The sequence below is a fragment of the Crinia signifera genome, chromosome 3 (genome assembly GCF_055691185.1).
Source record: "Crinia signifera chromosome 3, ASM5569118v1, whole genome shotgun sequence".
Lineage (NCBI taxonomy): Eukaryota > Metazoa > Chordata > Amphibia > Anura > Myobatrachidae > Crinia > Crinia signifera.
Window position 1 is genome coordinate 178,124,560 of NC_139219.1, and position 25,803 is coordinate 178,150,362.

At 43.8% G+C, this 25,803-nt stretch overlaps 1 protein-coding gene across 3 annotated transcripts in view; it reads left to right on the top strand.

Moving 5' to 3' along the window:
- USP45 (ubiquitin specific peptidase 45) overlaps positions 1 to 25,803 on the top strand; it is a 152,033-nt gene that overhangs the window by 27,370 nt on the left and 98,860 nt on the right. The gene's annotated exons all lie outside the window — the stretch shown is intronic.

A 25,803-nucleotide genomic window follows, 5' to 3' on the forward strand; every position in this document is an offset into this window, starting at 1 on the left:
CAGGGACAGTACGCTGACTACGCTACGCAGCCGTTGACAACGTAACTTAGCCTACACTGAAAACATAGCATAGCCTGCTGCCGTGAAACTACACAAGTACCACTAAATCTTATGTGTAGCCTCCGGGCGGGGGACACTGCAAGGCGAGCGGAGAAGCGGATGGGGGACGCTGGTGAGCCAGGCAGGGGAGAGCCGTGCAGGGTCAGCGACAAATAGGTAGTGGGTGGGGGACACCGGTGAACCAGGCAAGGGGAGAGCTGTGCAGGGTCAGCGGACAAATAGGCAGAAGATGGGGGGCGCCAGAGAGGTGAGCAGGGGCAGCGAACACAGAGGTAGCGGGTGTGAGGGACCGGTGAACTGGCGAGGAGAGCTGGGTAGGAGGAGCAGGAAGCTGCAAGGAAAAAAAACAATACAAATGAATGGGCAGCCAGTGATTGGCTGAGAGCTTGCAGCTCCCTGGTCCTCCTGCCCAGCTCTCCGTCTCCGTTCCCCTCGCCGGCTCACCGGTGTCCCCTGCCCACTGCCTCTCCCCCTGCCCGGCTCACCGGCATCCTCTGCCCGCTGCCTATTTGGGCCTTATTCTGGTTGGTGCGGCCAGATCCGATTATGCGGCCAGGACCGTGCGTGCGAAACCCCGACTTCCATACGGATCGCCAACTCCGTCCGTACGCGGTAAGAAGCTGGCCGAACGGACCGCACGTGTATTTTTCACGGAATACACCTCCTCCATCTCAGGGAACCTCCCCCATCATTCGAATGCAGGACCGAGTGGTCCACCAGCTCCCGCAACCTCAGACATTTTTCCGTGCAAAAGCAGGGATCTGGGCGGGCAGCTGACATCCGGCGATGTCATATGTCCGCCCCCTACACGTGCGTCACGGCCGCATTACCATACGTACGCCCAGCGTTTGCATGGGAACGCCCATGAAACGCGGGGTGTATGCATATGGTAATGAGCCCAAATAGCCCTTCACGCCCCTCTCCACCCCCTGTTCGGAGTGTTCACATTTCATGTGGGATTTGGCCGTACGCCCCGCTCGCACATGCGCAGAGATGCCTCTGCACATGCGCAGACACAAAACATCGGCGACACGAACGCACGCGGATATTACCGCACCAACCAGAATAAGGGCCTTTGTCCGCTGAGCCTGCCCGGCTTACCGGCGTCCCCCGCCAGCTGCCTATTTGTCTGCTCTCCCCCTACAGCTCCCTGGAGTTGCATATGATAAATCACATATGATTTATCATATGCAAAACTTGGCACATCAAGTGCCTAATCGTGTGTGACCCCTCCCGGGGAGCTGCCAGAGAAATCAAGTCGGACTAATGTATGGGGGCCAGTTATCCTACTGTTGGTTGTACCTGGGAAAGTTTATAATGCTTACACTTAGGATATGATCACTTCTACAAACAAGGTATTTAGTGATTACATTTTATTAATTGTTCAGATTTTTTTGTAAATGTTATTTTCACTGTCATGTTGAGGTTTATAACGTGTAAATAAAGCTGGACAATGTTTGATTTTATTTAATGTGATGTAATGTGACCAAAGGTAAGGAAATTATAGTTTTTATGATTATGGGTTTTAGGTTTTTATGACAGAGAATTATGAACAAGCACTGTAGAACAAGCACATTCTACAGATAAAAGTACAAGTAAAACCCTACATCAGTGGTTCCCAACCTGGGGTACTTGTACCCCTGGGGGTACACTGCAGAACGGTTGGGGGTACTTGAAAATAATATTTGTAATGACGGAAGAAGTCTTCTGCTGGCTAAAAATGTCTCCCATTGCCATGGAGATGAACCACTTCCATATACTGCTCACTCATAAGTACTGTGTATATTTAAAATTGTGAGGAGGGGGTATTCATAAATGAAAAGCCTAATTAAGAGTTATGAGAGAGAGATGAAAGGTTAGGAACAGCTGCCATAGATACAAGAAATCCAACAACACTAGTAATGTAGCAGCTTCAGTCTAAAGCAGAGGTTCTCAAACTATTTTGCTCTGGGATCCCCGTCAGATAGTAAAAGTGATCGCAGGACTCCAGAAAGTTACCACAGAGTGGCCGCTATATATGTGTGGTCAGCAGACTGCACATGCACAGTAGCATTGGATAGGAAGGAAACAAGTAAAGTTACCACTAACGCAACAGGGAGACGGAGGGTAATGGGGGAGGGAAGAGGGTGACAAAGTAGTTGAATGAGGGAGGCAGTGGGTGATTATTTAATTTTCCCTAGCCCCCCCCCCCCTATACACACATATATAGCATAGTGACTTAGCGCTCCTCTCCTTCCCCCTCATGCCCCCCCCCCATCTGCTACTTTCTAGAACTGCACTCCTTCCCACGGATGTCTCACCACCCACCATGTTGCACTTACAAGAGATTCTTCACAGATTCAGAGTCCTGCTTATGAAGATCTGCCTCCTCTGAGTCCAACTGCAGTCTCCCTGTTATAACTGTAAGTTTTGGACAGCTCAGAAGCCCCAGGATGCAGACTCTTGTGAATATCTGCATGTGGATGAGTGATCCAGTTGTCCAGCCTGTTAGTGGTTTGGGCAGGAGAAGTAGAGCACAGGAGTGTGATCGGAACTGCTGATGACTTTTCGGATCTCTGAAGCCTCATACACACTAAATGAGTCCCAGCCAACACCATTGGTGAATGCATACACACTTGCTGATACTGAGGGGGGGGGGGGGGTGATGCAGCATGACTGTCATTCATGAGGACTCCCTCATTTGAACATGTTCAGATGAGGGAAGGGGCCGTTAACAGCATGCATTGTTAACGGTATGGAGTTTATACACTAGGCGATACTGTAGTAGGACTTGGGGTCCTTATGTATGCGATCTATTGCATGCAATCCCTTTCCCCACTGCATGGAGCCCCCCCCCCCCCCCCACAGTCAGCAACATGGAGTCAAGACCCCATGCTAAGATGGTCGGGACCCACAGTTTGGATACAGCTGGTCTAGAATTTATACAAAGGGGATCAGGTTTAGCACAGCAGGCAATTATATGCCTGCCAAGCAGCTTCGTTCCCCCGACCCAGTTGCCCCTGGAAAGGTAAGCGCCGGGCAAGCTGACTTGGGGACATGACAGTAGGATGTAATATAAGACCACCAACCCTCCTGTATACTTTTACCTAAGTAACAAGCCATTGTTTTAGCCTCTCATCTGCAAGCATATTGGAAACAAGCTACCTAGCATAATCGGTCATAACTTTTACAAATGTTTTATTGACTCTTGGTCACAGTGAACTTTTTACAATTTGGTCAGAGATATGGCAAATTGTAAATAAAATAGTTGGCACACACACTTCTGTTTTATTGTGTCTATATTGCATAATTAGTGTTGACAGCTGAGGAAAAATAAAAAAAAAACTTCTGGCCTTTAAAATTATTATATTAGTGCTGAAATAACCCCTTTGCTGCTGATGGTTTTCTCATGTACCTTTTTCATGTTTGCGCTTTTCATATTCTATCATCAATATCAATGATTTGTTTAGGTTATATCCACATCATTTATTCCTTGTTTATTTTACAAGACTTTGTATTTTGTGAACATACTAAATATTTACGCATTCTAAGTTTCTAATGGTGTACACACGGTCCGATGTGCCGTGCGATGCGATTCCCGATGCGATCAGACCGCATTGCATGGCATGCATGCGATGGCATACAATTTTGACTATATAGTGCAGATCTGCACTATATAGTCAATGCAGCCAAGACTTTCTGCCGTGCGATACGGGAGTGGGCATCGGGATCGCAAGGGTTAGAACCCTTGCGATCTGCATGCGATGCTGACATGATATTGACTATATCATCAACATCGGAAGGCAAATTGTACCGTGTGTACACACTATAACAACCATGTTCATTTTTTTTAAACCCAAATGATCAAAGAAGTTTTATTGTAATATCAAGAAAGTAAAATAAAGCATGTTTTGTTTTTGTCTTATTAACACCACACCTCATGAAAATAAAGCTCTGTATTTCATGTCCATAGAGCTATTAAATAATAATCATTTTTCCCGACCCAGTAAATCCTTGACTAACACTAAATGGGAGTTTTGAAATATCCTGTTCCTCACCGGCAGCACTTTTACATGCGGTAAATCACACGGCATTTATTGCATGTAAAAATGGCACATCAAGTCGCCCTCCCGGGAATCTGCTGGAGAAGTTGAAGGGAAATCAGGTCTGGATTAAGGAGGGGGGGGCTCAGGGAGTCAGTATCCCCGGGCCTGAGGCATGCGACTACATAGGTGTGCAGTGCATTACTGGGAGTTTACCAAGTCCTATGAAACTTTGCACATGAGGTCAGAGGCTGAGAGGCTTGTGTGAAGAGCTCTGATTGGTGGAGCTCATCACATGCTTCTCATGCCCACGGAGGACAGCAGCAGCATCCTCATCATGGGAGGGTTTTTAGTGTGTGTGTGTGTGTGTGTATATATATATATATATATATATATATATATATATATATATATATATATATATATATATATATATATATATTGGTAGGGAAGCTGAGTCACTCCAGGGTCTTTTTATGCAGATCAATTTATTGAAGATACATCAAAGGTACATGTGCGGCAACAGGCCAACGTTTCAACGCCGCTCAGGACGTTTTTCTCAAGGCGCCTGCCACATGCAGTAAAGACAAGACTGAATACCCGCTGTGAAGCTGGGAGACAAATTTATACTTACGATCCTGCAGGAGGCTGTCCGGCGACCAGGTATGGATGCGGTCTCCGTTTCCGCTGGCGTCCACGTTCCCGTCCATTGACGTCATCAGTGTACGACTCGGGTGCCAGGCAACCAAATACGTTACCTTAGCAACCCTCCGCTCACACTATGATGCGTCCCCGGCCGCCGAATCAGCGTCCACAGGTCCAATCTAGAGACACAGAAATAAACTGTTATAAACACGAGTGCAAAAAAACCTGTTATATTAAAGCAACGCAAGTGATAGAATATAGCAGACTATATGACCATAAAACATATATGTATAAACATTACTCTGACATATACGTAGAAGTTCATAATTATTAAAGGAATATATTCCAGTTCATGCGTTCATTAAGACCGCCTGGGGATACTGTTTGCAGTCGATAAATCCAGCTACTTTCCAGTTTAAGTAGCGCTCCAGGACGGTCACCTCCTCTAAGCAATTCAGGGACATGATCGATCAAGATGAACCTTAAGTCATTGAAGGAATGTTTGGCATCTCTGAAATGCCGCGCTAATGGTTGGTCAGCCTTTCCCGTATTAAGTGCTGCTTTTATGGCAGAACGATGTAAGGCCATTCTGTCCCGTATGTTCCTGATAGTTTTGCCAACGTAGTGTAACCTGCACGGACAGTATGCCAGGTAGACTACGTGGGTAGTGGTACAGGTCAGGATATGTTTGATTTTGAACTTAATGTCCCTGGAAGGGTGACAAAACTCTCTGCCTGTCTGCATATTTTTGCAAGTGGTGCACTGTAAACACTTATAGCACCCTGGGGGTTTAGTCAAAAAAGTTACTGGTTGTTGTATGGATGATTTGAAATTAGTAATATCGGTATGGACTACTCGATCTCGAATGTTACGTCCACGAGTGTAGAACGCCATTGGTCTTGCTGAGTGGAAGCAGGGTAGTTTATCGTCCGTTTTGACTATGGGCCAGAGTGCCCCTGTAGCTCTCTGGACTACTTGGCTAGAAGTATTAAACTCCTGTTTCCAAGGCAGTAAATTCTTGACATCCTTTGATTTTCTCTTGAATAGCTCTTCTCTTGGTAGTGCTAGGACGTCATCACGGGTTTTCTTCAATTCCGAGAGGTTATAGCCTCTAGTACAGAATTTGTCTACTATCAATTCAGTGCTGGCCTCTGCTGCTTCTTGCGTGCTGGAAATTCTTTTTGCTCGTAATAGTTGAGATCTTGGTAAGCCACGTTTTAGTGGCTTAGGATGGTGGCTAGAGGAAAGGAGCAGTGTGTTCCGATCTGTTGGTTTTGAGTAAACCCCGGTCTGAAGTTTGCCATTTGTTAAGGTCACTTGGACATCAAGGTAATGTATTGTTTCCTGCTGTATATCATACGTATATTTAATAGGGCCATTTCTGGCATTGATGTTATTAATATGGGTCTCTAATTCACTCCGGTCACCTGTCCAGAGGACAAATAAATCGTCAATAAAGCGGGTGTACAGTGCGATATTTTTCTTGAATTGTGGGTCACTAAAGAATGTTTTTCGTTCTTCCTCGAACATATATATATTCGCGTAGCTTGGCGCTACATTGCTACCCATCGCACACCCGCTGGTCTGTAAATAGTGCTTACCATTGTGCAAAAAGTAATTACGATGAAGGATGAGATGGAGTAATTCAATAATCAAGTTGTGATCCAATTCTGTGATTTTTTCTGTCTCCAAAAAGTTTCTCACTGCCTGTATACCCTCCATGTGAGGTATGGCGGTATACAGGCTACAGACATCCAAAGTCACTAGCAATGTATTAGTGGCGACCATCGTGACTTGTTGTAATTTTAAGAGAAAATCTGTTGTGTCTTTAATATATGTCTCTTGTTTTTGCACATATGGTTGCAAAATATTGTCCAAAAGCATGGATATCGGTTGATAAATAGAGCCCCTGGCCGAAATTATCGGGCGACCTGGTGGTTTAGCTAGGTTTTTATGGATTTTGGGCACGGTGTACAAAATTGGGGTGACGGGATGGTCCTGAGTAAGTGCTTGCAATAACCTATTGTCAATAAGTTTATTGGTGCTTGCTGTTTGTAGTACCTGGTCCAATTCTTTTTTGTATTGGATCGTCGGGTTAGACCAGGTACTACAAACAGCAAGCACCAATAAACTTATTGACAATAAGTTATTGCAAGCACTTACTCAGGACCATCCCGTCACCCCAATTTTGTACACCGTGCCCAAAATCCATAAAAACCTAGCTAAACCACCAGGTCGCCCGATAATTTCGGCCAGGGGCTCTATTTATCAACCGATATCCATGCTTTTGGACAATATTTTGCAACCATATGTGCAAAAACAAGAGACATATATTAAAGACACAACAGATTTTCTCTTAAAATTACAACAAGTCACGATGGTCGCCACTAATACATTGCTAGTGACTTTGGATGTCTGTAGCCTGTATACCGCCATACCTCACATGGAGGGTATACAGGCAGTGAGAAACTTTTTGGAGACAGAAAAAAATCACAGAATTGGATCACAACTTGATTATTGAATTACTCCATCTCATCCTTCATCGTAATTACTTTTTGCACAATGGTAAGCACTATTTACAGACCAGCGGGTGTGCGATGGGTAGCAATGTAGCGCCAAGCTACGCGAATATATATATGTTCGAGGAAGAACGAAAAACATTCTTTAGTGACCCACAATTCAAGAAAAATATCGCACTGTACACCCGCTTTATTGACGATTTATTTGTCCTCTGGACAGGTGACCGGAGTGAATTAGAGACCCATATTAATAACATCAATGCCAGAAATGGCCCTATTAAATATACGTATGATATACAGCAGGAAACAATACATTACCTTGATGTCCAAGTGACCTTAACAAATGGCAAACTTCAGACCGGGGTTTACTCAAAACCAACAGATCGGAACACACTGCTCCTTTCCTCTAGCCACCATCCTAAGCCACTAAAACGTGGCTTACCAAGATCTCAACTATTACGAGCAAAAAGAATTTCCAGCACGCAAGAAGCAGCAGAGGCCAGCACTGAATTGATAGTAGACAAATTCTGTACTAGAGGCTATAACCTCTCGGAATTGAAGAAAACCCATGATGACGTCCTAGCACTACCAAGAGAAGAGCTATTCAAGAGAAAATCAAAGGATGTCAAGAATTTACTGCCTTGGAAACAGGAGTTTAATACTTCTAGCCAAGTAGTCCAGAGAGCTACAGGGGCACTCTGGCCCATAGTCAAAACGGACGATAAACTACCTTGCTTCCACTCAGCAAGACCAATGGCGTGCTACACTCGTGGACGTAACATTCGAGATCGAGTAGTCCATACCGATATTACTAATTTCAAATCATCCATACAACAACCAGTAACTTTTTTGACTAAACCCCCAGGGTGCTATAAGTGTTTACAGTGCACCACTTGCAAAAATATGCAGACAGGCAGAGAGTTTTGTCACCCTTCCAGGGACATTAAGTTCAAAATCAAACATATCCTGACCTGTACCACTACCCACGTAGTCTACCTGGCATACTGTCCGTGCAGGTTACACTACGTTGGCAAAACTATCAGGAACATACGGGACAGAATGGCCTTACATCGTTCTGCCATAAAAGCAGCACTTAATACGGGAAAGGCTGACCAACCATTAGCGCGGCATTTCAGAGATGCCAAACATTCCTTGAATGACTTAAGGTTCATCTTGATCGATCATGTCCCTGAATTGCTTAGAGGAGGTGACCGTCCTGGAGCGCTACTTAAACTGGAAAGTAGCTGGATTTATCGACTGCAAACAGTATCCCCAGGCGGTCTTAATGAACGCATGAACTGGAATATATTCCTTTAATAATTATGAACTTCTACGTATATGTCAGAGTAATGTTTATACATATATGTTTTATGGTCATATAGTCTGCTATATTCTATCACTTGCGTTGCTTTAATATAACAGGTTTTTTTGCACTCGTGTTTATAACAGTTTATTTCTGTGTCTCTAGATTGGACCTGTGGACGCTGATTCGGCGGCCGGGGACGCATCATAGTGTGAGCGGAGGGTTGCTAAGGTAACGTATTTGGTTGCCTGGCACCCGAGTCGTACACTGATGACGTCAATGGACGGGAACGTGGACGCCAGCGGAAACGGAGACCGCATCCATACCTGGTCGCCGGACAGCCTCCTGCAGGATCGTAAGTATAAATTTGTCTCCCAGCTTCACAGCGGGTATTCAGTCTTGTCTTTACTGCATGTGGCAGGCGCCTTGAGAAAAACGTCCTGAGCGGCGTTGAAACGTTGGCCTATTGCCGCACATGTACCTTTGATGTATCTTCAATAAATTGATCTGCATAAAAAGACCCAGGAGTGACTCAGCTTCCCTACCAATGTTTCTATACCATTGAGGGCACCCGGGCATCTACTTCTTCATCATTGGGAGTGCCGATTCTACACCTCTCTGTGTGTATATATATATATATATATATATATATATATGGGGTGTCTCCTTTAACAGAGAGTGGTCTGCACACCAGTTTGAAGAAAAAAAAACATCTTTATGTTGTCAAAAGATAAAGCACATGGCATTACATTGGAATCAAAAACAGATAAAAAGGTGCAGGTTACTTATCCATAGCCCATCACAACGATATAACGTCACAGGGGGACCTGCCACCAGCTCCAAAGCATGTATACCCTGGCACTACTGGGGACATTATATGTAACTGGCAATATTGGGGACATCTGTAACTGGCACTAAATATGTGCAAGAAAATGATTGTTTGTCATCTCATAGTCAGTGTCTTTGTGACATTGTGTCATGTTTTACAACCTTGGTTCTTGCACAAATAATATATTTGTGTGTATTTCATGTGTTTGATGTGTTTATACAACATAAATACAAGATACCTTAAATATAAAAATATTCCAAAATATGGAATAATCCGTTATCCAAAATGCTTCTTGTCCCGAGCATTTTGGATAATGGATACACAACCTGTATTGATGTATTAAAAAGATCTAACATGCACATTTTAGGGCTTATTTACTAAGATGCGAATTCTACTGAAGATGGCATGTTGCCCATAGCAATCAGAATCGACTTCCTATTTATTTAGCACCTTCTAGAACAGTGGTGTCAAACTCATGGACCTCCAGCTGTTGTGAAACTACATGTCCCAGCATGCCCTGCTACAGTTTTAGCAATCATTTATATAAAATTTGTGGCAGGGCATGCTGGGATGTGTAGTTCCACAACAGCTGGTGGTCCATGAGTTTGACACCAATGTTCTAGAAGATAACCGATAGAATCTGGTTGCAATCCCATCTTCAATCATTTATCTTCTAGAAGGTGCTAAATGAATAGGAAGTAGATTCTGATAGGTTGCTATGGGCAGCATCCCATCTTCAATAGAACTCCCGTCTTGGTAAACAAACCCCCTTGAAACATATCTAAAAGCATAAATGGATTTAATACTCAGAATACATCATCTCAGAATACATAATGTAATGCATTTGACATTTCTAAAAGTGTGGGAGCTGGGTCCCTGTATTACAGCCATTCATTTCCCTTCAGCTGTAAAAATGTGGAAATGACATTAGTGCCGTGTGAGAGACTTCAGTAATTACATTAAGCGACAGGGATAAAGATGAGTGCTGGGTTCCCAAAAGAATGCTTGCAGCTGTTAGACTCTCACAGCTGAACCCGTGGCTGCTGGACCCACCAATCCACACATATTGCGACTGAGAGAAGGAGCATGTTTGACACAGTGGAAGAAAGAAGCACGACTGCTTTCTAGGGAGAACCACCCAGGAAGTTGTTGTGCATGTGGGTAACTGCCTGCAAAGCCTTTTAAAGAGTGACAGGCTTTATTATACTCTTGGCAGTATTTGTAATTGAAATGTTTACTTGTTCAGCAGAAACATTACTTGAATATCATGCAGCGAGCCATCCGATTGTTATTCAAATTTGTCTTTATTTTCATACACTTGTCTCTGTCGTACCGTCTTCTTTGTCACTTCAAGAACACCAGTATCTCGTTGCAAATTAATTGAATAAATGGCAAAACAGCTAATCAAGTTTTCATGTTAGTTCATAATTGTTCTCCCCACACCACCCAACACAGTACAGTGTGAAAACTTTTAAAGCATTTTGATACTATGTTACTATAAAGTATTAAGTTGTAATAGGAACTCTGTCCTTTATATTTTATTGTAGTAATTTTCCAGATACTATTACATGTGCAGTATTTAATTTATTTATTTTTTTACAATTTGTTGGGTCTGGCAGATCCTTCAGTGAGATTTATTTGGCTGTTATGTTTTCCTTAATCTGGATTAATACAGATTTTATGTGAAAGGTTGATGGTGGATGGACAGGTTGATCTCAATGGACTAACGTATTTTTTCAGCCTTAATTACTATGTTACCATGTAAATTGTTCTTTATCCTGTGCTTCATGTACTGCAGTTTATATTGCTACTGTTTCATAGATCTGCCATTGAATGTAAATAGTAGACAGGCTTAGCTTTGGGAATGGACATCTGCCAGGTCACACAGGGTTAGCTGGTGTTACAGGGTTCTACCCTAATTCAGTAAATCCCTTAATATTGTTCATTTTTTCCCCCACCAATAATATGCAATAGAGTTTGGCATTTGTATTTATTTATTTATTTATTAGCAGTTTCTTATATAGCGCACACAGATTCCGCAGCGCTTTACAGAGAATATTTGACCATTCACATCAGTCCCTGCCCCAGTGGAGCTTACAATCTATATTCCCTACCACATGTACACGCACACACAGACATTCTAAGGTTAATTTTTTTTGTTGGGAGCCAAATTAGCCTAGCAGTATATTTTTGGATTGTGGGAGGAAACCGGAGTACCCGGAGGAAACCCACGCAAGTACGGGGAGAATATACAAACTCCGCACAGTTAGGGCCATGGTGGGTATTGAACCCATGACCTCAGTGCTGTGAGGCAGTAATGCTAACCATTACACCATCCGTACTGCCCGGATCATTTGTATCATATAACAGAATAGATTGCATGTTCAACTTCTGAAACAAAATGTAATTTATTGAATATATAATTTTTCTTAAAATTATCCATTGCTTAAAATTATCCATTTATACTATATTAATGCTAGTATTGTTGCAAAGATTTGAAAGCTTTTATTTTTTTTTGAAACGATGTATTAAGACATGCTGGAAGGTGCGTGATTCTGGTTGACTCTGTAAACTCGCAGCTTACGGAGTCCTCGTAATGCATGCCCCCCACCCCCGCTTCTGTTTCCCCTTGCGAAGACACATCCCCTCGCATGTGCCCGCAGCAGGGGAAATTATTTGATGGTCGGCAAATGATTTCCCCTGGCTTCGCAAATATAAGTCAGTGGAGACTAACTATTTGCAGGCAGCGGGACAAAGACAGGGCAGGCAGCTGACGTCAGCCGCCCACCCAAGGCGCACCTCGTCCTACCCACAATCCCATGGGAATGCCCAGCATTTTCATAGGGACATCCATGAAATGCTCAGTGTTCCCAAGGGTGACACCCATGCCCATCGCCACACGCCCCCGGCCCGCACTGCTCCGTGCGAACGGCCCCACTGCAGCCGTTCGCAGTCTGTGGTTTGCTCCTGCACAGAAATTTGCAGGCCCAATCCCAACCATCGGGGCAGGGGCCAATTGCGGTTCACTGCAATTGAACCAGAATCGGCCCCAAGGTTTAGTGAGTTAGAGCTTGATTTAAGACAGGGCTTGACAAATTTTTCTAAAATCTAGGAGCGAGGACAAAAGTTTAGGAGCCAAAGTAAATTTGTCGTCCCCCCCCCCCCCCCCCCTCCTAAGCAGCTACAAGTAAGCTGGGTACAGTCCTATGTCCCATCACCTGATTACTGCTGGCCAATAAACTGCTTAAAAAAGTTCCTGCAGCCTTCAAGATCGAGAGGTCTCATTTTATGTACTTTTGCTGGTTAGTGAGGGAGAAGGGGGAGAGGGCAGTGCTGCCGCTGCTCAGGCAGGAGGGGGAGAAGGGAAGTCGGGCAGCACTGGTTAGTTAGGACGGAGAGGGAGCGGGCAGCGCTGCCGCTGCTCAGTCAGGGAGGAGAGAAGGTGAGTCGGGTAGCGCTGGTTAGTGAGGGAGAAGGGGGAGAGGGCAGCGCTGCTGCTGCTCAGTCAGGGGGGGGGAGGGGAGTTGGGCAGCGCTGGCGCTGGTTAGTGAGGAGAAGGGGGAGAGGGCAGCGCTGCCGCTGCTCAGGCAGGAGGGGGAGAAGGGGAGTCAGGCACCGCCCACGACCAGATTCTGCTTCCTCCCTCCCTGCAAAAAAATCTGGTCGCCAGGAAGCAGAATCTGGTCGCTATGGCGACCTGGCCCCCGGGATTTGTCGAGCCCTGATTTAAGATGTGGATGTAATTGCCTTCACAATTGAGTGTTAGCACTATTCAGATCTGCAAAAATATGCTAATGATGCTGCTACTCTTACTTGTATTCAATCCTTAACAATATGTACACAAATGCAGTCGAAGATTAAGGGGGGTATTCAATCTCCCGCAGCCATCTCCCGATGGGGGAGATGGCTGCGTGGCCCTATTCAATGCTGTCTTCCCCGATAGCATTAAACAGGGGATCTCGCAGAAGGAGCCCGACTTCACAAGCAGTCGGGCTCGTTCTGCTGAGAATGGCCGAGAAGTGACGAGCTCCCAGCTGCATCTCTCTTCCCGGCCGCAACTTGTGGCCACGCCCCCTTCTCGTCCTGCTGCAGGCAGGACATTGAATCCCACCTGCAAATTCTCGGTTGAGTAGACCGAGAATGGGGCAGGGTCACGGCTGTCTGGCCCCCTTGACAGCCATGACCCCAGATTGAATACCCCCTTTGGGGTTTCCCCTTAAACAATCACAACTGTTTAACTCGATAACCCCTGTTACCTCCCACAAATGCTCACTTGTGATTCTGTGAGGAGACCTGCAGAACATGCACTGTCCTGAGGACCGACTTTGAGAACCTTTGCTCTCGTGAAATGAGAACTGTTATAGGCCTACCAGTTCTGTTACTAGATACAATTCTTGCTATGACTGCTTCTGTTTTATTGTGCGTTTTATGTTAAGAAGCCACAGTAGCATCAATATAATGTAATGAAAATATAGATGTTGAACTGATATTGTATAAAAAGTGCCTAGTTCAATAGCTTGTGGTAAAAAAGAGGCAACCCCAACAAAATGACTCTTAGAAGGAATAAAGCTTTGAACTGTACTATTCAAGTGTGTTTCCCACGTGACATTGTGTTATGTGCTTTCCAAATTATTATATAGATGTCAGATGCTGTATAGTGCATGCTATTACATATTTATTATTATGGTACAAGATGAAAGCCACACATAGTACAATGGGCCGACCAAGGACCGAGGGGATGCTGCATTGAGCAGCATTGTACTGTACTTTGCCATTTCTCACATGACTCAAGGTGAAAATGTGTGTTCAAGTGGCACCATCCTAGGGACAGTATATTTGAGGTTATCTTACCCCAAGCTCTATTCGCTGTGCAAGAATTAATTGTAGGAAGATCTGCAGGATGGACAAGCACTCTTATACTGTGATGTAGAGAGTGAGATTTTTTTAATTTATATAGCCCCGCAGCATCAGGATTGGAAGCAGAAATAGACTTGGCAGGCAAGTCTATTTCTGCTTTGATTTGATAGATCAAGGGCAGTACAATGCAGCATCCCCCCTCCCTTCCCCTCACGCACCGTCCTCCTGCCGTCCCTCCCTCCTGGGCAATGCGGACAACCGGCCTGGTCCTGGCGGTCGTCAATATGGAATCCGTGCTTACATGATTATCTTGATTGTTTGTTCTGCTGTTATCGAAGGTAGGAAAACACAAACCTGACGTTATCACGGTACACCTTCACAAATCGACGATGAATTCTAGCTCCTTATGTGCCCTTTAGATGCAGAAATCTGATCATACAACACACCTCAATATTTGACCATGTTTCCACCAGCCCCAACATATTTATAACCGTTAGGACAGTATAACTGATATGAGGTGCAGTCTAGTGGTAGTGAGGGGAAGTAGTGGTCTACCTGCTCTGGCCTACAGGGAATATAGTATGAAATAGAGGTCCTGTTGCCAGTAGCTGTTTGTCTTTCTGTGCGGGAAGTAAAAGCAGTTTGTCTAGAAAATGCGCTAGTCTTCGATTTTCTGATTGTAAAAACTACAGGCATTCTCTGTTTGCAAACAGTTGTTTAGTATACATAATAACACAAGGTTATTTAGGTTAAAGCACATTTTGTTTTTTTTCCACCCACGATAAGGTCTTCAGGTAGGTTTATTGTACACTATTGTGTGGAGGATTGAAATAAAATTTTTGTTTAATTGAAATATGTAAAGAGTAGAGCTGAATAATGCCAACAAGACAAGCTTTCTTAAGAAATCTATTAACTCCGCTCTTGTTATTTAGACCTTCAGCTGGAGAACCAAAGATGTGTGTTCAATAGCGAGGTGTTCGTCCTTGGTGCTGCATTTGTGCTCACAGAACAAAGATTCAATAACAAAAAAATAAAGATATATCTAATATATATATATGACATTTGATGTGTGTGAGTATATATTTATGTTGGTATGAAGATTTAGCTTAAAAATTATTTTGTATGACCGTTTTTGCCTTTCCTTTTTAATGAGTTGGTCTTCAGCTATTGCAGTAATAGAATAGCTGGCATTCAAATGACAATAGTTGTGACTTGGGAATGTGTATGGTCAGAGCTGCTGTCACAGTGGGGAGAGCGAGTTTGTGAACATGCCTGTATTTTCTATATGCCTTCATTAGTTTAACCCAGAGGTTCCCAAATGTGGCCCTCAAGGCATCCCAACAGTCCAGGTCATAAGTATATCAATGGCTCTGCACAGATAGTAAAATCAAAATCAAATTTACTGAGCTACTAGTTAAGCCACCTGTGTTCAAGCATAGATAAACTATAACCTGGATCATTGGGAATCTCTGGTTTAAACTAAAATGCTCTGTGAATTTTGTTCAAATTTGATCAGATTAAACATATTACACTCAAAGATATACCTTGTCTGACCTTACTGATCATGTCCAACATTACCTATCTGTTGTATAATAAATAAATGACCCTTGCTGCTTACTGTAGACTTGACATCAAGCTTATGCAATTCTTCTGAGTGCACTTTTGTCACAACACTCTTTCCAATCCCACGATAGTTATAACAGCTGCATATAATCACTTAGCATCTGTGGATTAGGGTTGAGTAATAATGTGTCTACTAATTGGGTGTCTTTAAAACCCTGTCAGTTCTAAGCGACATGCTATTAGTCTTTTCGAAAGCATTATTTTAAGAGCTGCATGAAGGTGTTGATGGGTGTCTTGGGTGGTGACGGAGGACCTCATCTAAATTCTTGATGGCATAGTGCCTAAACATAGCAGAAATGGTCCCAAAAAGCAGACAAATATTTTGAAGTGTCATGGCCGCCATCCACTAGTGGGAGGTATCACATGCGGTACCTTGCATGCGATACCCTGCCAACTCACCTGGGCCTCTGAATCGCATACGATACATCGTATGCGGTGCTTTTGCATACAATGTATCGTATGATATCCCATTCATTGCTGCAGGATCCGATAGATCCTTGTAGCAGCCACATAGATCTGCTATTGACACATGGGAACACACCTCACAAGCACAGGAAATTTACCTGCGATATGAAAGTTTTCATTGGTCCGTCGCAACAATGCATTGGAATCCAATGTAAATTGCCCATATCGCACTAGTGAATAGGGTCTCAACTTAGGTGCACAATACAGTTAGGTATGTAATCTAGCCTTAGTAAAACGGGGCGAGCTATTCATGACACAGACTTGTGCTGCTGCATGATGAGCCAATAAATACTGAATATGGAGAACTTAAGAACACAGTTCATGAAGCTAGTTTACTATATCTATGAATTTGCTCAATACCACCTAGAAGAAACCTCACGAAGGGCAAAAATGTACATGATTTCAGGCATTGCTTGCCAAAAATATACAGCAAATGTCTTTCTTTGTGTCTGTTAGCTATTTGTGAGGCATGGGCTGACTTTCTTTGCACTGGAACTCTACAGTGCAATTGGCCTCTAGTTTTCTGTAACATGATGGAGCTTCCTTCTATTTATACAAGTATTTAGTGAAAAAAAAAAACGTGAGCTCACAAGTAATTTTGTGAACATGTTGCCAAAAACAGGTCAGTATATTGCATTGCCACCAAAGTTTAGTGTACTTTGATGGGATTATCAAGGTATTGGGCTGTTGTTCAACTTTAAGATTGTTTATAATAATTAAGGGAACAGGGAGTTCTGGACTGTGCTAGTAAAGTATAAAATTGACTTTTAGGGTTACATTAATTAAATGTTGTGTTGTTCATTCGGTACTTGTTTCCTAGCACGGCCACACCGATTAGCATCGGGATGGTCGTGTCGGAAAAATCGCGTCGGTCGCATCGCATGCGATGCGACCGATGCGATCCGATTTTTACATTGGATCCAATGTAAAATGGTCCCTGGGACCCGATTTTACATAGGATTCAATGTAAAATAGCCCCCAGACCCAATTTCAGCACCCCTGATGGTTGAAATGGCCCCTCATTGGTAACGCCACCCCACGATTGACGCTAACCCGAAGCGTAGCGAGCCCGCGAGGAGCGGCGGTGCGCGTCCTCCGACCTTTTCATACCCCTACTATCCACGTCGGCGTGGAGAATATAAAGTGTGGCGAGCGGACGCGGATACCTGTGAAGCCCGCGAGGGGACGCGGATACCTGTGAAGGTATCCACGTCCCCTCGCGGGGCTCGCTGCGCTCGCCACGCTTCGGGCTCGGTGGCTCGCTGCGCTCGCCACACTATTCTATTCTCAACTCCACGCCGACGTGGATAGTAGGGGTATGAAAAGGTCGGAGGACGCGCAACGCCGCCCCTCGCGGGCTCGCTGCGCTCGCCACGCTTCGGGTTGGAGTCAATAGTGGGGTGGCGTTTACAATGTGGGGGCATGACGGGGCCATATACAATGAGAAATGGCCCATATTGGCCCCTTTCCCATTGATTACTATGTGAAGATGGACTTAATCAAGTCCATCTTATCTTGTGCCATTATAATGGCACAAGACCGACGCGATTTCAATGTTAAAAATATTTTAACATTGAAGCCTATGGAGAAATCGGGTCCATCGCGTCGGTCGCGTCGTGTGCCATGTTAAGGCACACGACGCGATGGACCCGATGGACGCGATTTCTCCATAGGCTTCAATGTTAAAATATTTTTAACATTGAAGCCTATGGAGAATCGGGTCCATCGCGTCGGTCGCGTTGTGTGACCCGATTTTCCATTTGCCGGTAAAATGGACCTGATTTGAACGAAAATCGGGTCCATCGTGGGCATCTTGTGCCTTAAAGTTAAGGCACACGATCAAGAAGATTGTGGCCGTGCTAGGAAACAAGTACCGTTCATTCTAGCCAGAATAAACTATAAGTCATTCTACTTTGGGGTCATTTGCACACACAGTTATCATTAATCTTCTTTGAATGGGCCTCCTGTAATAAAACCTTTTAACATTTTATGATTCTGACAAATCACTTATCTTGACATAAGTCCTAAGCAGCGCTTAAGGGGGGATGGGGTGGAAAAGAGTTCCACCTCCTGTAATGGTAGTGCCACTAAAAGGAGCAGGCTCAGCACATGCTGAAGATAATGTGAGAGGGGGCTGGAAGTACACAGAGTGATAGGGAAGCTGCTGGAGGGGAATGGGTGGTGAGCTGCTGCAGGGACAGAGGCAGAAATGTGTACACAAAGCACTACAGATGGCATTATTTGTATAAGAGGCACTACTACTGTAGGCATTGTGTGTATAAGAGGCCCAATTGTGCGCATTATGTGTAAGGAGAACTACTATTATGGGCATTTTGTGTAAAGGGTAAAACCACTGTGGGCATTATATGTTTAAGGGCACTACTATTAAAGGAATTGTGTATATGGGACACTATTGTGTGGTGTAGCATGTATTAGGTGTAGTACTGTGTAGCATAATGCGAATAAGGGGCACTATTGCCAGTCGTAACATGAATAAAGGGCTCTTCTATGCGGTGTTATATAAATCATGGGCACTACATGCTGTGTAATGGAAATGATGGTGCTACTGCATAATTTGAATTGGGGTTACTTTTGTGTCACCTTGCCCCTACCTTGTCCACTTATAATGTATTGGTCGCAAATTTATAGATTGCAGGGGGTGAACACCCTAGCATGTGCTTTGCCCCACAGCCCATCACTTTGACTGTTACCTCTGATATTTCTAGGTGTAATCCCAGCACCTTAAGCCTTCCACCTTCACTGAGCTTGCTTGCCTCAGAGTCTGCATAGCTCGGACCCTTCCTCCCATCTTTTGACTCATCCGTGAGCTCACTCTCCCGGTGGTAAAAACAGCGCTGGACCTATTTCAACATTAACTGGCAAAAGTACATGAGTGCCAGCAAAACACAATATGAATCGCTACAACTTCACACTTGCAGTACAAAGTAGCCATGATTTTGAGGTGCACAAATGCAGATGTTAACAAAGTTGAGTGACTTCTTGGTACTGTATTTTAGCGAAGACCATACTTTGTCAGAGAAACTGCACTTAGCATGGTACATGTGCACATTTTTATGGTGCGTCCGATGGTAGTGTCTTAACGTTTGCAAAGTAGGTGTTTCTCTCCTTGCACACTGACACACACCCACACGGTACCCTAGGAAAGGGGCTCTTACTAGCATTAGCATGAGTTTGCAGATGTAACTATGACAAAAAGCTTCCAAAGTAGTAGTTGTAGCATGCAGCACTGAATCAGCCCCAGTGCCCGCATCAGCACAAGACTGCTTTATTAACTGTGTTCTTCACATCTGTAGTGAATCCATATCATCCACCCTTTCCACCAGCCTAATTGAAGGGGAAACGAGATTGTCTTCTTGGCGGTGCACGAAGAAGAGTTCAGATATAATTTTTAATATTTTAATCTACACTTAGAAAAGACAATATCTAAAAATGAATTGACATTCCTGACGTGGCAGGGATGGATACTTATGGTCTCCTATAGGTAAACATTTATAGAGAATGTGTTATATGTTTTATTATAGTGAAATAAAGAAACTGGTTACACTCACAATGTGTATGAGATAAATTGGTCAATATTCAGAGTGATATCATCATTCACTTTATAGTATTGCTGTGGTGGGAACCATGTCCCTGAATTGCTTTCAAGGAGCAATTAGAGTATTATGCGGGGAGACCAGATGCTGGCAGCGTCCTGTCCGCTCTTGTCACCCTGTAAGCAAGTATCTCGTGTGGGTTGAGGTATTGGTGGGTTAATAGGCACAAGGGAGATGTACTGTCCCTTACTGTCGATATTGAGTTTTAATTAAGTTCCATACTCTATAATCATCAATACTCTATAATCATCCCCACAATATATCTCAAAACTCTGCTGCAGCTCGTCACAGTGTATGCCACGGTGTTTCTGGTAAGTATTGACACACTACTGAGGTTTATAGCAGTGTGTACCCACAGAGTCTCTTGCTCTGTGCTGCCGCGGGTACTATGTATGCCTGTCCTGTGTAATGTATAGCAGATCGTTGCGGCTGACAGGTAATCGCGGGTGCACCACCGGGGCTTGCTGTGGTGTGAGAACACTGTGGCTGACAAGTGAGTATTGCGCACTACCGAGGCTTACTGTGCTATGCGGCCTTATTCTGGTTCACTCGCAAAGGCAAATTCCTTATCAAATGGACAAAACCATGTGCACTGCAGCTGGGGCAGATGTAACAGGTATGGATGATTTGGTCGACCACAAGTAGGTCAACACCACTAGGTCGACATGCTGAAACGTCGACATAAGTCCAGGGCAACATGCTGAAACGTCGACATAGGTCTAGGTCGACATGGGGCACGGTTGACAGGTTATTAGGTCGAAACAAGCATTAGGTCGTCATGGGCTTGGTCAACAGTCAAAAGGTTGACATGGATTTTTCACTTTTTTTTACCCAAATGTCAACACAGTCGATATGGACACAGGATAAAGTGCACTGCTTCGCTCCCTATGCTTCGGACTTGGTGCCTCGTAACGCTCTGCACACTATATTATTCTCCCACCACGCCGTAGGGGATGGTAGGGCATGAAATACCACCTGTCGACACATGTCGGGTCAAAAAACAGTGTAAAATACCATGTCGGCCTTTTGACTGTTGACCTTATGCTTGTCGACCAAACGACCATATCCCGATGTAACTTGTGCAGAGAGAATGCGATTTGGGTGGCGTTTGTACTTCAAAGGGAGAGCTGTATTGCGGTTTAAAAATAAAGCAGTCAGTATTTTCCCTGTACAGAAACAAAATCACTAACCCTAATCTAAATCTCTCTGCACGTTACATCTGCCCCACTTGCAGTGCACATGGTTTTGTCCATTTGAGAAGGAATTTGCCTTTGTGAGTGAACCAGAATAAGGGCCAATGACCTAAACTATTCTGAATTCCCAAAAAATTCCCTTCTAGCATTCTCTCTCGATGCAGAAAAGGCTTTCATAATGAACTTTTGCCAATTTTATTTCTCAAACCTTTATGCATTTTTGCCTTACTGGAAGCCTTCTCTAAGGTCTCAAAGCTAATGTAGGGTACACACCACGACGACCCGCTCACGATGCACATTGTGAGCGGGTCGTCAGTGTTTCTTCAGACCCGCTCACGATGATGCGGGGGGGCACGACCCGCTCACGATGTGCACCGTGAGCGGGTCCGATCCAATGGCAACCCGCACCCGGCAGTATGGTCGTTATTCAGATCCTACCTGCAGCAGGTAGGATCTGAATAACGACCGACCCGCGGGACCGCGCATCGGATCGGTATCGGTCCACACCAGGACAGAAAAGGGCCCAATCACCACACAATCTACATTCAATTGGTCGGAATTTGATCTAGATTGAGGGGATCGGGCCCTAGTCGTCCTGGTGTGTACCAGGCATTAGTACTTTCACCTTCAGTGAGAGTCATGTTCAGCATTTCTCCTCTTGAACTCTTCCCCTTCTAATGTTGATTGAGAGGGTTTTCAGGTTTAAAGGCTTACTACTGGTCTCTATCTCAGCCAAATTGTGACTACTTTTGTGGCTTAGACTTCTCTTTCCTGGGCTGAAATAGAATGTGCCTATCTTCTAATTCAGTAATACCCCTTTCAGGCAGAAAAGCCAATTACGGAGTCGGACATTTCTACCTGGTAATTTGCCGTTCAACACGGGTGTTTTGCTTGTGTGAAAGGCTTGTGTGCCTATTTGTCTGTCTGAGACATTTTATATAGCTTTTGGTTTTAAAACACTAATTTGTCATTTATGTCTTTACTCTATCATTTTCTTTTGGCCGTCTGTGTATTCCAAGACTCTTAACTAAAATGTATCGGGGGGGGGGGGGGAAAATGCACAATATTTCCGCAATAAATGGTAATACAGTACATCGGACATCTGCTACAATTTTCTTGATCCAACTGGCATGTTTTCAGATTAGCTGGCACATAAACTCACAGATTCAGATGTTCTGACCAGTAGCAATTTTGATTGTTAAGCTACATTATATTCAGATTCATTCACTAACTACAAAAAAAAAAAAAAAACACACAGCAAGCTGATTATTATTTACTGGAAGTGTGCAGGTTGTATCTACAAATGGGTAATCTTCTGATCATGTTGGGGCTTTTACTTGTCTTGTGAATTATTTGCCTTAAGCCTTATAAACCCAATACCATCTCACACATGCAATGGCTGGAGGCTCGCTGACCAGCATGTCATACACACACCAAACATCCACAGCCTGCAGCTGCCCAAGGCGAAGCCACCACTCCTCAGACATATTCTGCACCATAATACTGAAGGGTTTGTGTGTCAAGTTATTGTAACTTGATACACAAATACCAGGGACTGTAATATCAGGGACTTCTCCTAAATATTCTTATCTCAAATGTACCAGATCCTCCATGGCACAGCCACTTTTAACACAACCATAAACACATTCAAATAATCCCCCCCCCCCCCCCCTTATTTTTTTTAAATTGTGTCCCTGCAGGATATTACTCTTCAAAAATATTTGAAAATGTTTGTAACACAAATGTAGTTTATTCTTAAGTATATCACATATATACTGTTTAGGCTTTATATTATATATTACTCATTACCTACAGTAGATTTGACTCATTTAAATTGGAATTTCCATAGTGAGGCTTCGGGAACATCAACTGCTGTGATTGAGGCAGCAGCCGGGCCAAAATCGTATTGTAAAATAAAAATTGCAGCATAACCAAATAGTGAGCAAACAAATACATGGCCTAATTCTTTCCTTTTTCATGGGTGTGCACATCAGGCAAGGCAAATGGGATGTTGGTACTTGTGTGAAGCTGCCATTTAACCATGAAATGAAAGTCTCCCCTGCAGACATGGTCCGCTGTGGCAGTGCTGTCCATATTTGGTGGCCAGGCAAGGAGAGCCAGGTGGTGCTGCAAAGCGTAGCACAGTCAAGCGTGCTCACATCTAACTTTGACATTTGTCATCCTGTACTGCTGCAGGGAAGAGAAAAATCTGCTTTTCCATATGCTTTGCATTTCAATTTGCCTGCAGTTTTGTCCAGATGGCTCCTGAACATTGTTTCCTTTAAGATACACTCCCAGATGTTTGTAAATGCCAGTGGAGATAAGGCAACAACTGAGGTACACCGATACTAGGAATTACTCACAGACATTTTACTCCCTGTATGTAGATGTACAATTTGTACATCAGAAACTACCATATGCTTCTGCTGTATGTTGCTATATTGTGTTTAGTACAATTATTTCAATGTTTCATTTATCTCATTTTAGTAACTTGGAGGTAAACATGATTGGGTTAAAGTTTTGTGTTAACATGTCTTTCTGTCTGCAGTTATGTTTCAGTTTGTCAATTAAAGGGATAAAATAGCAGGAACATTTTCAAAGCTATGAATGGTCAATTACAAAGAAGGCAAACTTGGTTGGCACATAGGGCCTGTTTGGGAGTTGGACCTGAGTTTTTTTTTGCAGTGGATTGATTGCTGACTAGTGCATATTCATCCAAGATGCAATAGTCTTGCCACAGTGGTCAAAGAGAGGATTTATTTGCAAAGTGACTGAGAGCCTTTTTGAGGGGTAGTTTCCGGAAGGTGGCATAAAAGCATGTGTATCGCAACCCTGTTCGGGGTGCTTTACAGCCTCTGTCTGTGATCCTGTATGTAGCTACAATGGCTGCAGGGTCTTGCTTCCTGCTGTGCAAACATACAAAAAAAGTGTTATAATTAACTGGTCTGTGATCGTCATTTCCTCCACTTCCACAGGGGCGCTGACAGCTCTGTTGGACCATGACCACAGCAGTGCTGTCTGCAGGAAAAGCTCACTGTAGGGATCAAACCCATGGTACCACTGGCTATTTGCAATAAGTATATCTGTACTCACTATTGTTTGTGTTGGTAAACATCCATAAAGTAATAATAAACTCAAAGTCATGACTCCTACAGCATGTACTTTGGGCCGTATTCAATGCGGCCGGCGAGGGGGTTAAACTGTGAGGATCACCAAAAACAAGAGACCCTCGCCTTTTAACCGCCGCTCACCAGATTCAATGTTCTGGGGGAATCCACTCTGTCAGAGGACAGCGAGGATTCCCCCCAAACGGCAAGGTTCTCGGCTAATGCAGGGAGCCCACTGCATTTAGCGGTGAGCCTCGCTGTTTTAGCATCCGCACATGCCATTTCCATGCCGCAGTAAAAGCTCAGTGAGGTGGAAACGGTGTGTGCAGGGAGTCAGTTGAATACTGACTGTGTGAGCTGTGACAGCGAACAGTCAGCACTGCTCGCTGTCACAGCTCACTAAAAGCATTGAATACTGCCTTTTTGTTTTAAACCCAGGCCCTCACCCTCCATACCAATTACAGAAAAATAAAGTGGCAGGAAAGAACAATTGGTACTTGTGTAGTTTCACGGCAGCAGGGAAATAGGATGCGGTTTCTACCAATACTGGATTTTTCACCTAGGCAAAAAATCAGCAAAGGGATTGAATAGGGCAAGTCTAATTTGTCCCAAAAAAACAGGCAAAAATTGCAGTTTTTTTGCCTGGGGAAAAAGTAGCCTATGATTGAATTACCCTCTTGATGTTTGAAACTTCTGCAATCCAGGAGGTCAAGCTTAGTGTATATTCCCTGGGCATATAGTATATACACAGCATTAACAGATATGTATGTGAAGGATAATCACAGCATATTTGTGTATTTCTATTCTGGAATTGCTCATTTTGGATGTCTATATACTGATAATGTATTTGTCTGTAAAGTACAGATATCCAGTTTACACACCGGCAGGGACTATATAAAGGAACGGTTTGTGCCAGTCATTAGTGTACCTTTCACCATGTCCTGGAGATACAGCTGTAACCTGGAAAATGTGGCTGCCTAGACAGCAGTATGTGATCAGTGTACCGGAAAATATTATACGCGACTTGTCAGTCTCATTTTATTTCTCTTTAATTAAATGTAGCTTTTTGGAACTTTTTAATTATGCGTTACTCTATGGTTCATGTAGGAAATGCAGAAGAACTCCCCGTGGAGTAGTCTCCTTTTCTCTGCCCTGCTCTGCAGTAGAACCTTTGGCATAAACATTCCATTAATGTAAATTGGTCCCTGCAATGTCCCCAGAACTAATGAGATTCCCTCTTTAAGTCATTAGTGCAAATATGACTTCGTATGTCAAAAATCTACATTGTAGAATCACCATTTCTGGCATTTATTAAGTCCATAACTCGTTTGCATTGACATGCTGTGTTAATCAATATTTTTGAACTCTGAAAATATGTCAGTATTGTTCATATTTATGACCCTGGTAGCGAGAGTACGGAGGCTGCCACTGGAATCTGAGGCCACATAGCTTCATTCTCTTGGTATCTGTAGGCGGTAAGTTAATGAGACTATTATTTCGAATGCCACTGCTTACAGTAAATAAGGATATTTATTGTATAAGAAATACTAGTTGTACTCCACTGGT